Source organism: Rattus norvegicus, chromosome 1, assembly GCF_036323735.1.
Source record: "Rattus norvegicus strain BN/NHsdMcwi chromosome 1, GRCr8, whole genome shotgun sequence".
Classification (NCBI taxonomy): Eukaryota; Metazoa; Chordata; class Mammalia; order Rodentia; family Muridae; genus Rattus; species Rattus norvegicus.
The window spans coordinates 31,875,981-31,886,914 of NC_086019.1; positions in this window are offsets into that span (position 1 = coordinate 31,875,981).

A 10,934-nucleotide genomic window follows, 5' to 3' on the forward strand; every position below is an offset into this window, starting at 1 on the left:
AAGTGCCTCTACTCACTGAGCATGTTGCTGTCCCTTTAGTGTCTCAACTGCATTTCTATTAATGTGATAGATTTCTAACAGAAACCACCTAAGGGAGGTGAAGTTTATACTCTGGCTCTGGGTCTATGGTCCATCGCAAGAGGGGAGGGTAGGCAGCCAAAATGACTGTCTATGGCAGTCAGAACTGGGAGTATGGTCTGTTAGCATAGACCTCAGCACTGAATTGGAAGCAGAGAGCTGGACGCTTAGCTATAATTCTCAAGACCTGCCCCTAGTGGCCTTTTCCTAGCAGCTATACCTCACCTCCCAGAACAGTGCCATCAGCTGGGGATGATGGCAAATGCATGTGAGCACGGGGGTAGCATTTCACACCCAAATCATAAGGGCTTAAGTCCGAGTGCTGAGTCTTGTTGCTGCAGGCTTGCCCGCTGCTCACAAATGCCTGTTCTCATATACAAGGGGTGCTTTTCTCTGCAGCACCAAAGGTGAAAGGCTTTGAACAATGGCAGAGGCTGGCCTGGGTACTGAGAAAGAGAATAAGGAAGTGGCATCTACAGCTGATGTCCTGAGAACAGCAGGCAGAATGGGGGCCGGTTTTCACAGGAAGTCCAGAAATAAAAGGCTGTGTTCAATTTGATGATGGCTCTAAGCTCACCTGTAAGTCATGGCAGCTTGGTTCAATATTGTGAGTCCTGGACGGCTTGGATTATTGTCACATAGCAGAGCAAGATCTCTTTATTGGCTGCGGATCCCTGAAGCCTGTGCCAACAGGAAATCAATGCACATCTTACTGGCCTCACTGCCTCCGGGAGCCTCATTTTCTGGTCGTGTGTGGCTTTTCTTTGGGTCAGCTTTACAGTTTGCTCCTGACTCCAGATTACCGCTTTGGTTGAACTTTACTTTCCCAGTTCCAAATTGCGGGTTCTCAAATCTCCTCGGTGTTAAATGGCATTGTGTGGTTACTGAGAACCAGGCTGTCCCGGGCTGCAGAGAGAAAGACTGTATCTGTCTAGTGTTCACCTTTGGCTTCCCTGCTTAGCTTGGATGCTCTCCTTCATAGAGAGCCCCCTGTGGGCAAGAGGCTGACATTACAGGCAGCCTGGAAAGTGAGTCAGCCAATGAGCCAGGAAGTCCCTGTGGGTTGTATCCCCCCCCCGCCCCCCCCCCCGGCCCGCCTGAGCCGAGGACCGAACTCAGGGTTTTGCGCTTGCCAGGCAAGTGCTCTACCACTGAGCTAAATCCCAAACCCCTTGTGGGTTGTATCTTGATCATGTGTCTTCTCCCGAGTGGCTGGGCTACACCCCCAGCGAAGATGAAGATGGAACGGTCTTACAGGAGGACGGGCTATGGCACCCGCCCTGCACTGTCAAGATCCAAGGATAGTCGCTGTAATGCAGTGTCCCCAGAAGACACAGCAGAGTGGCAAGACTAAGCTGCCTAGAGTAGACATAAGAGGCTCTCAGATTAACTGTCACTTGGACTCAAATAATTCTGGTGTCTCCTCCCAACATCTCTTGTACTAGCTGGAGTAGTTAGGGGGAAGTGGTTTCACGGTCAGATGTTTCCAGACCCCAGTATTGCTCCCTTAACTTTTTTTTTTTCTTTTTTTTTTTCGGAGCTGGGGACCGAACTCAGGGCCTTGCGCTTGCTAGGCAAGCGTGCTCCCTTAACTTTAAGATGGTCCCTACTCTTGATCCGTCTGATCCTAAATATAGTCTTCAGCAGCCCCTTCGTAGCCACCCTATTTACTGGGCTCTTCTTACATGATCCTTGGGGTCCTGATAGCATCTACTTTTGAGGAAAGGGTTCTTTGTACTTATCTTGGACACCTTTCTAATCAATGGCAAGAGACACCGTGTGAACAGATTCAAGATCCCTTCACATCAGTGACCAAGAAAACATATTTTCTTCTTCTCAAAGTGATTTCTATTGCCACCACGCGAGTAAGGGCAGTAGATTTATATTCCTATGATTACTTCACAAGTTTAACACAATTCTCTTTAAAATGAGACAAATCAGTACAATGCCTTGGGCATACCTTCTGAGCACACAGAAAGGTTCTGAGGTTGATATCTACACACATGGGGCTTGCTGTACTGTGGAGGTGCTTTGAGAAGGCTGCCCCACATGCAGTGACACAAAGGGAGGTACATGTGTCCCAATGTTTTATTGTGATACCCAGAGAGACATATTGCTAACAGAATGTGGAGGTGCTTTGAGAAGGCTGCCCCACATGCAGTGACACAAAGGGAGGTACATGTGTCCCAATGTTTTATTGTGATACCCAGAGAGACATATTGCTAACATTTTCTGTACTCAATTTGTTCTGAGAAATTCACTGGGTCCAGCACTTGCTCAAGATGAGGGATGTACAAGGCCATGGGTACCCAACAGGCAGTCTCCAGGTGGAGCTGCTGAGTGCTGCGACAACTTTATTGTTATTGGTCAGAATAAATAGGTCAGGCTGGTCCACTGCAGCTGAGCTTGGCTACCTCTGGGGTCCCTGTGTCTTTGGTGTCCCCATCATCATTCCCAGTCCTTGTCACTCTGTGCTTCCCTGCACAACACTCCAGGGATCTTTGGAAGAAGAAAGGCCGTATGGGCAGAGCATTGCAGGAGAGAAAGGCTGCCTGGCAAGAGAGGTCTTCATCAGAGGAAGGCAGATCTTCCATTGAGCACCCCCCTTAATGTCATATTATAAGAACCATCGAAGGAATAAGAAAACTGGTTGGTCCCATGACATGGTCATCTCCCCAGGGACCTGGGGTACTCATGTGTGGTGGGATCACTGTGGACTTGCCTTTCCTCTTCTGCTCACTCAGACTCCTTCGTTACAAGCTTGTAGGAAAGTTCCTTGGAACTGCAAGCTTTCTCGTCTAAACAATTGATTTTATGGTACTCAGAAATTTTTTTTTGTAAGCACCTCATTGGAGAAATATTCTTCAGTGTGTCTGCCAGCAAGCCAATGTAAAAAAGGACAGAATTGTCTCAGCCACTTTTCCATGGTTTAACTCATTGTCCCATTTCTGAAGGGAAGAGTCAGCCAACGCAGGCTCTGGGGTACCACAGGGAAGGCTCCATCATAGCACAGCTGGATGCCAAGCCTGAGACAAGCCATGATCTTCTCGCCAAGAAGCAACTTTGAAGCCGTTCTTCAGACACAAGAAATTCCTCTCAGGCTCCCACTAACATTTCTGAGGCCTTCTGCAGGACTTGAAGGTTGTGGGTTCTTAGCAGATGTGTCTGGATGGAGGAGCGAGCATGTCCCTCTGTTCACTCTCTCACACTTGGCCAGTGCACCTCTGCAGGAACTCTCAGCCCCTTTTACTCAAAGAGAATCCCTATTCAGGCCTGATGCTTTTGTTCCCACAGCCTCTGCAAGGCATCCACAGCACTAAGGATCACCCGTATCTGCAGGACCTCATTGCTGTCTTGGTTGGTTGAATCTATGGAAGTGGTAGCTGTAGGTGCACAGGGCTGACATGTTATTATGAAGAATGCTTACTTGAGTGTTGAGTCATTTAGGATCTCTAGAGTTTAGAACCCATGTGATTTAGAAGTGGAGGGGACAGCAAAGGGACTCACAGCTGGGGTTGGACGTAGGGGTCAACTTACACCTACCCCGAGGCTACCCACAAACAGTAGTAGGATTCAGTCCTTTGTTTCAGAACCCAGGGTCCATGGAGTCACTGCCTAAAGGCTGGGAAACACATCTAATACCCAAGAGCAAAAGAAGGGGTCCCTCCTCCTAGGGAGGCAGTGACTTCACTCTCTTCGGCCTGTTCTGTTGCCCAATGGATAGGGCAGTGCTACCTACTTGGGAGGGTTGGGAAGAACAGTGATGAGGACAATTCTGTGAGGAAGCCACTTGCTCTAGGAGAGTGGCGAGTCTTGAAGAAGAAGCCTCAATGGTCTAAGCTGACACCTGGAGGACCAGATTGAGCTAAGAAGACATGAAGAGAGGAGTCAGCCAGGATGAAAGGGCATGTGGAGGCCAGGTAGTAGGATCATAAGTGTATATGAGGAGTTGGATTTCTTCTAGGAGCCTTGGAAAGACATGGGGCATTCTGTATAATGCCAACAATCATACCTTCTGCAAGTGATCATTCTCACCTGCTAGACGTACCAGACTGGGACAAGAGGGTCAGTTGAGGCACCACCTTCCTTCAACTAGGACAGTCCAGGCTTGGACTTGAGCAATGGTACTGAAGAAAAACCCCAGGCTGGCGAGTATCACTTCCTGATAGCTGTCATTGCACTCTTATCTATAGTTTTGGCTGATTTACTGGTGTGTGTGTGTGTGTGTGTGTGTGTGTGTGTGTGTGTGTGTGTGTGTGAACTTGACACAAGCTGGAGTTGTCACAGAGAAAGGAGCTTCCCTTGAGGAAATACCTCCATCAGATCCAGCTGTAGGGCATTTTCTCAATTAATGATCAAGGGTGGGAGGGCCCATTGTGGGTGGTGCCATCCCTGGACTGGTAGCCCTGGGTTCTATAAGAAAGCTAGTTGAGCAAGCCAGGAGAAGCAAGCCAGTAAGCAGCACCCTCCATGGCCTCTGCACCAGCTTCTGCCTCCAAGTTCCTGCCTTGTGTGAGTTCCTGTCCTGACTTCCTTTGGTGATGAACAGTAGTGTGTAGGTGTAACCTGAATAAACCCTTTCCTCCCCAACTTGCTTCTTGGTCATGATGTTTTGTGTAGGACTAGAAACCCTGACTAAGACAGCTGGTGCGCTACTCTTGAGCAGCTGGAATGACTACAGATTGATATTATATGAAAAATAAACTAGAAACCAGCATCTTGGTGAGTCCAAACCACTTACTTCCAGAGAGAAAGAACCTTTAATATCCTTATGAGGATCCTATGATTCATCAAACATGAGGAGGGTGTTTGCCTTGACCAGGCTGCTTGCCTTAGGCCATGCTCCGTCCTAAGTGGGAGCTAGGGAGACACTTGGCACACACTTTAGCTTAGAACGAGGGCCAGAATACAACGAGGTGTACATTGACCAGTGGCTCCAGAGCTCCCACGTGGTTAGACAGGAATGTGTGTGCATTGCAGGTAGTTGTTATGACCTGAGGGGTAGATGATGTGTACCTGTTTTCCTACAGGATCTGAACCTCCAGTGTATTAGTTAGCTTTCTCTAGATGTTAGGATGACTTACCAAAGAGAGCAGCTTACACATGAAATGATTATGTCAGTTCCTGGCTTCAGAAGCTTCAGTCCATGGTTGCTTTTTGCAACATACCTCGGAAACCACCATGGTAGGGGGAAAGTGTGGTAGAAATTAATTCACTTAGTGGCAGAAGAGAGCAGAGGGCAGGGAGGACTAGGGAGTAGGTGTGGCTTTCAAAATCACAAGCCCCAGTGACCTCTTTCTTCCAACCAGGATATTCCAGGATCTCAGAAGTAGCACCAGCATGTGGAGGAACAACCATTTAACACACAGGCAGACTTCATGGTGCCCCTGTGACTGGGTCAGGGGGATGACTTTGGGTATTGTGGAATGTCTTTGGAGTAGAGATAGTGAAGAGAATGTCTGGTTGTTCAAAACTCCCTAGTCTTGTGTCTCACAGGGGCCTTGGGATGAGCTGAAAACCTGCAGATTGAGTACTGGGTGTAGAGAACAACTGCTTCATGAGTTGTCATGGCTGATCAGACCCAGTGGGGCTTGACAGGTCCCCAAGTTACAGAGGCAAATCCCCAGAGTAGAGGGTTAACTAGTTTACAGTTACCTAGGGTTATCTCAACATGCCACAGAGAAAGGCTGGCTTGGTCTCACAGCAATGCATGGAAATTTGACTGTAGGAGGATGGGAGGATATGTCTCATGAATGCCTCAAACTCAACTCCCATGTTAAGCTCTATTTCTCTCTCTCTCTCTCTCTCTCTCTCTCTCTCTCTCTCTCTCTCTCCCTCCCTCCCTCCCTTCCCCTCCCTCCCTTCCCCTCCCTCCCTTCCCCTCCCTCCCTTCCCCTCCCTCCCTCCCTTCCTTCCTTCCTTCCTTCCTTCCTCTCTCTCTCTTTCTTTCTCTCCTTTCTTTCTTCCCCAGATTATTCTACATTATCAGCTTTTCACTGTACTCGAATCTACACTGAAAGTAAAATATTTGAAATAAAAATTAAAACTGTTGGTGTGTAAGTTCAAAAATCAAGTTCTGAGTGGACTTGCTATTAAGATCGATGTGTTTGAGGCTGCCTTGAAAAACTACCAGTGGTTTAATGTCTGCTAGAACAAAACTTAGCACTCTTTAGTGGAAGATAACAGGATCTAGACCCTTTAAATCATGGTTCAGTGTGTACTATACAGAAAGAAACTAGTAGACATTCTATATGGGTAGAAAGGAAAGCAAGTGGACTCACATCCACAAAAGATCCACATATTGAATGAGCAAAAACACTGACGAGTTGGGGGTCTGTTACAGACAGAGCTGAAGGGAAAACAGCATATTTGCAGAAAACTGGAGAGTAAGACTGAGGAGTCCAGAAATGAAAAGTACAGTTTCTTACATTAAAGCATTCTTTAGCTAAAAGCACACTGGGCACAGAATAAAGGACACACCACTTCAGAAACAGCTCTATAGAAGGGATAGAGATTCAGGCTTGTGAAAGAAAATGAATTGAAAGAGAAAAGAAACCAAAACGGAGCAAGTCAAACATGTGGACTATCACCCAAAGACGAGCAGATATGACAGCTGGCAGCCCAGGAGGACATGGGGAAGCAACATGTACAAGAATACTTGAAGGGGCTGGAGAGATGGTTCAGCAGTCAAGAGCACTGACTGTTCTTCCAGAAGCCTTAAGTTCAATTCCCAGCACCCACATGGTGGCTCACAACCATCTTTAATGCGATCTAATGCCCTCCTCTGGTATGACTGAAGACAGTGACAATGCACTCACATACATTAAATAAATAAATAAACCTTAAATTTTTTTTTGTTAAAGAGAAATACTTGAAGATCTACCTGTCTTATATGATTCAACCTTACAGTACCCAAAGGTTCAGAAAACCTACAGTACCCAAAGGTTCAGAAAACCATCAGTAGAGAAAAATACAACCAAGAGAAAAGAAACTGGGACATGCTAGGCAAACGTCCATAACCCTCAAGTGTGGAGGAAGTCTGCAATTAGAGAAAATTAAAGCAGGACTAGCGCTGGAATGCAGCCATTGAGGGCTGACCTCAGCAGAGCAGCCCTGCCTTTGCTAGAATTCTGCATTCACTTAGCCAGCCAGCCAGCTCATCATTCCCTTCTTCTTCGAGGAAGAGGGTGGCTCCCAAGAATCAGAATGCTATGACACTAGATTTACAAGTCATTTCCCAAGTTTGCAAACCATTGCTGGAAAGAGGAGACTGTTCAGTAGAGCTGCCTGCTAACTGCACAGAGAACACCGGGATGTAGCTTTCTTTTTTTTTCTTTTTGACTTTATTTTTTCCATTTTTTATTGGATTATTTCTTTACTTACATTTCAAATGTTATCCCCTTTCCTGATTTCCCATTTGGAATCCCCCATCCCTTCCCCCCTCCCCCTGCCTCTATAAGAGTGTTCCCTTACCCACCCATCCACTCCCTCCCATCTCCCTACCCTGGCATTCCCATACACGGTGGCATTGAGCCTTCACAGGGCCAAGGGCCTCTCCTCTCACTGATGCCTGATAAAGCCATCCTCTGCTACATATGTGGCTAGAGTCATGGGTCCCTCCACGTGTACTCTCTGGTTGGTGGTTTAGTCTCTGGGAGCTCTGGGGGGGGGTGTCTGGTTGGTTGATATTGTTCTTCTTCCTGTGGGGTTGAAAACCCCTTCAGCTCCTTCAGTCCTTTTTCTTTTAACTCCTCCATTGGGTGCCCATTTTCAGTTCAATGATTGGTTGAGAGCATCTGACTCTACTTCTGAGGCTCTAGCAGAGCCTCTCAGAAGACAGCTCTACCAGGCTCCTGTCAGCATGCACTTCTTGGCATCTACAATATTGTCTGTGTTTAGTGACAGTCTATGGGATGGATCCCTGGGTGGGTGGGGCTATCAGGGATATAGCTTTCGTGTGTGACCTTTCACTCTGAGATGGGCTTTGCCGGGATGCAGCCATGTTTGTCTCCACTGTTTTTCTGTAGGTAATAAACTCACAGGATTACTAAGACTTTTGTGGGATCATATTGTTGGTGTGTCATTGGTGCCCTATCTGGGGGTGAACAGACATTTTTCCATGTGTCCCAAGAGTCACAGGATACCACTAAAGTCATCATTCAGGCAGTACCCTGGGAAGGCCTAAGTACTTGTAAGACCATGACAAAGCTGAGACAGGATGGTTCTGGATGTAACAGTGCTGGGGTTGGGCAGGAGGGAGGTGCCAGTGCTCTGTGAAACTGAGAGGTGAAGGTGACTGGCAGCAAACAAGTGTCTTTCAAAGTAGCTGATGGAAAGGATTCCCCATGTTCCTTACAAAAACAAATGATGCATATGCGAAGTGGTGAGCCTGCTGTTGACCCAGCTCCCATACGTGCACATATCTGTACCCCATTAATGTGTGCAGCTTAACAGAAACGAAGCTTGTCCCAAAGCAGTGAGATAAACTTAAGTGCCCCTTTCCTCGTTCCTCTTAAACTTACCGAACAAGTGAAGATAATTTAAAAAATGCATAATGAGTTCTGTAATATATGCAAAAAAGGAAGGTTGTATATAGAGACATGGGATATGCCGAAAAGAGCAACATGCAAGTTTGAGATGGAAGAAAATGGCATTGCTCATTAAGTGATGCATGCGAATCCAAGGTTTGCTGTGGAAATTAAGAGCATTGAGGAGAGTTACCAGATCTACTAGAAAACCAAGGAGGTATAACTACAAAACAACAAAAACTGCATTTAATAAACTATCAGCATTTGTGAGATTCTACTGAAATGGCAGGTGGAGGGAGGGAAACACGGGGTTTTAGTTTTAGAGGAACACCTCAGACTGCGTTGGTTGCAGCCAAAGCTGCAGCAGGAGGCAAACATGTAGCATCAAACACTGACAGTAAAAGCTGAGAATCAAGAACGTTTTTCCTTCCCAAAAAGTTTTAAACAGAAAAGGAAATGAAATCCAATCAAAACACAAAAATTAAAACAGGGAACAGATTAAACCATAGAGAAAGCCAATAAGACTGAGAGCCAGTTCTTTGAGAACTTAAACTGTTGACAGGTCTCCAGAGACTGGACGGGAAAGGATTAGAAGGGAACATTCCTGTGTAATGGAGGAGAGAGGCGGTGTCATGTGAGTGTCAAGCACGTGTGTCTGGCATTTGGCCTCTTCTTTCCTATCAGTCCCACTTCTGACATGCCGCTTTTAAGTGATTTCTCCCTCTTCCTAAATCACATGCAAATTCACGAGTTTGTGTATTCTGCATGCCAATACTTCAAATGTCCATTTAGGGGCCAGTATGCTATATTAGAGGTCTCAGAAGGGTGTGTCTCAAGGACTCTGGGGTTTACAGATGCCTGGTGGTGACATCACACAGGCCATTTGCTCTGTTAAAAAAAAATTAAACCATTAAGATGCCAGCACCCAGAGAGCAGCGCACATTTTCTTAAACATGGTGGGTAACATAATAGGACTCGCCTAAATGGAAGTTATTTCCCGAGGCCTGGGCTGGCCATACCACCTCCTTCTAGTGGCACCTTTGCATGTAAGTGGACACAGAGGCTGGACACCTGCCTTTGTCTGAAGCCTATGCTCTGGTTGTTGGGCCTTCTGTCATGCAAAGGAGCCATGGGTGGTCTCTGAAAGTCACATGGCCTAGCCAGCATCTTTGTTAGATCTGCACAAAAAGCCACGGTGAAGCTAGAAAGATACCACAGACCCCAAATGAGCACATTCAAGTTTCCAATCCAGAGTGTCATGAAAAGTAAGTCTGGGCTTTTAGGGACATTGCTGTACAAATCCAGGAAAGACAATAATTAAAACAGGACATAAATAAATGGATATACTACAATTGACCTATTCCTATGGTGTGATTGGGTCATCGAACACTAGAGATAACTTGACCAATTGGGTTAGACATTGTATTGAGAAGGTGATGATGATGATGCTGATGACCACGACTGTGATGACTATGACTACTATGACAAGAAAACCAAGTTGGAATGGCTTCCTCATATGAGCCACTATCAGTAGAAAGGCCAAGGCCAGCCTTCTGACACTTGGGTTTCATGAAGACCCAAGCTTCTTTTATTTTTCTGTTCTACAGTCCCAGTAGAGAGATTTTATTATGAAGGTCCTGGGTGGTTATTGGCATGTCAACCATTACATTCACCTTCCAGCACTGGACAGGGAGGGAAAGACCAAAGGCCCCAGCTCTGCTGGACTAGTGTGCTTTGATCCCCCGTCAATAGCCTAGGGCCACAGCAGCTCTACAGAGAGACTCTGCCAGCCCAGCGCCCAGCATCCTTTTGGGAGTTCTCTCTGCAGGTAACTCCATCTTGTTCACTCTTCTACCAGCCCCGGAGCCTCATCTCCTACCTGGGCAGTGATGCTTTTCTCTTTCTCCACCTTCCTCAGCCCTCGTCCAGCCTCTGGATGAGATGGAATTTCATCACCCCGGTATGGCTGCCCGAGAGCTGTCTCTGTGGGTTCCAGCAAAGGAGCTTCTATTTTTCAGAATCTGATTCTTGTTGCTTACTTACCTTTCAGCAGATTGGACCATGGCTGGATCCTCTGTTGGTCCAGGACACCATGAGGAGAAGTAGCTATGGACATCATATGGTGTGGTTGCTTGTGCTGTGACTCGCATCCTGCTTGTAGAGTCATTTTGGATATCTGCCTAGAAAAACTACCCTCCCTTCCTGACGTGTGCCTGGGTCAGCACTACATGCCTCGTAGGAAGGTCAGGGACACCTTGATGTGTACGCTGTGCTTAGTATGGCCACCAAAGCATCCTGTCTTCAGGATTCTCTTTCTGTTGGACAGAG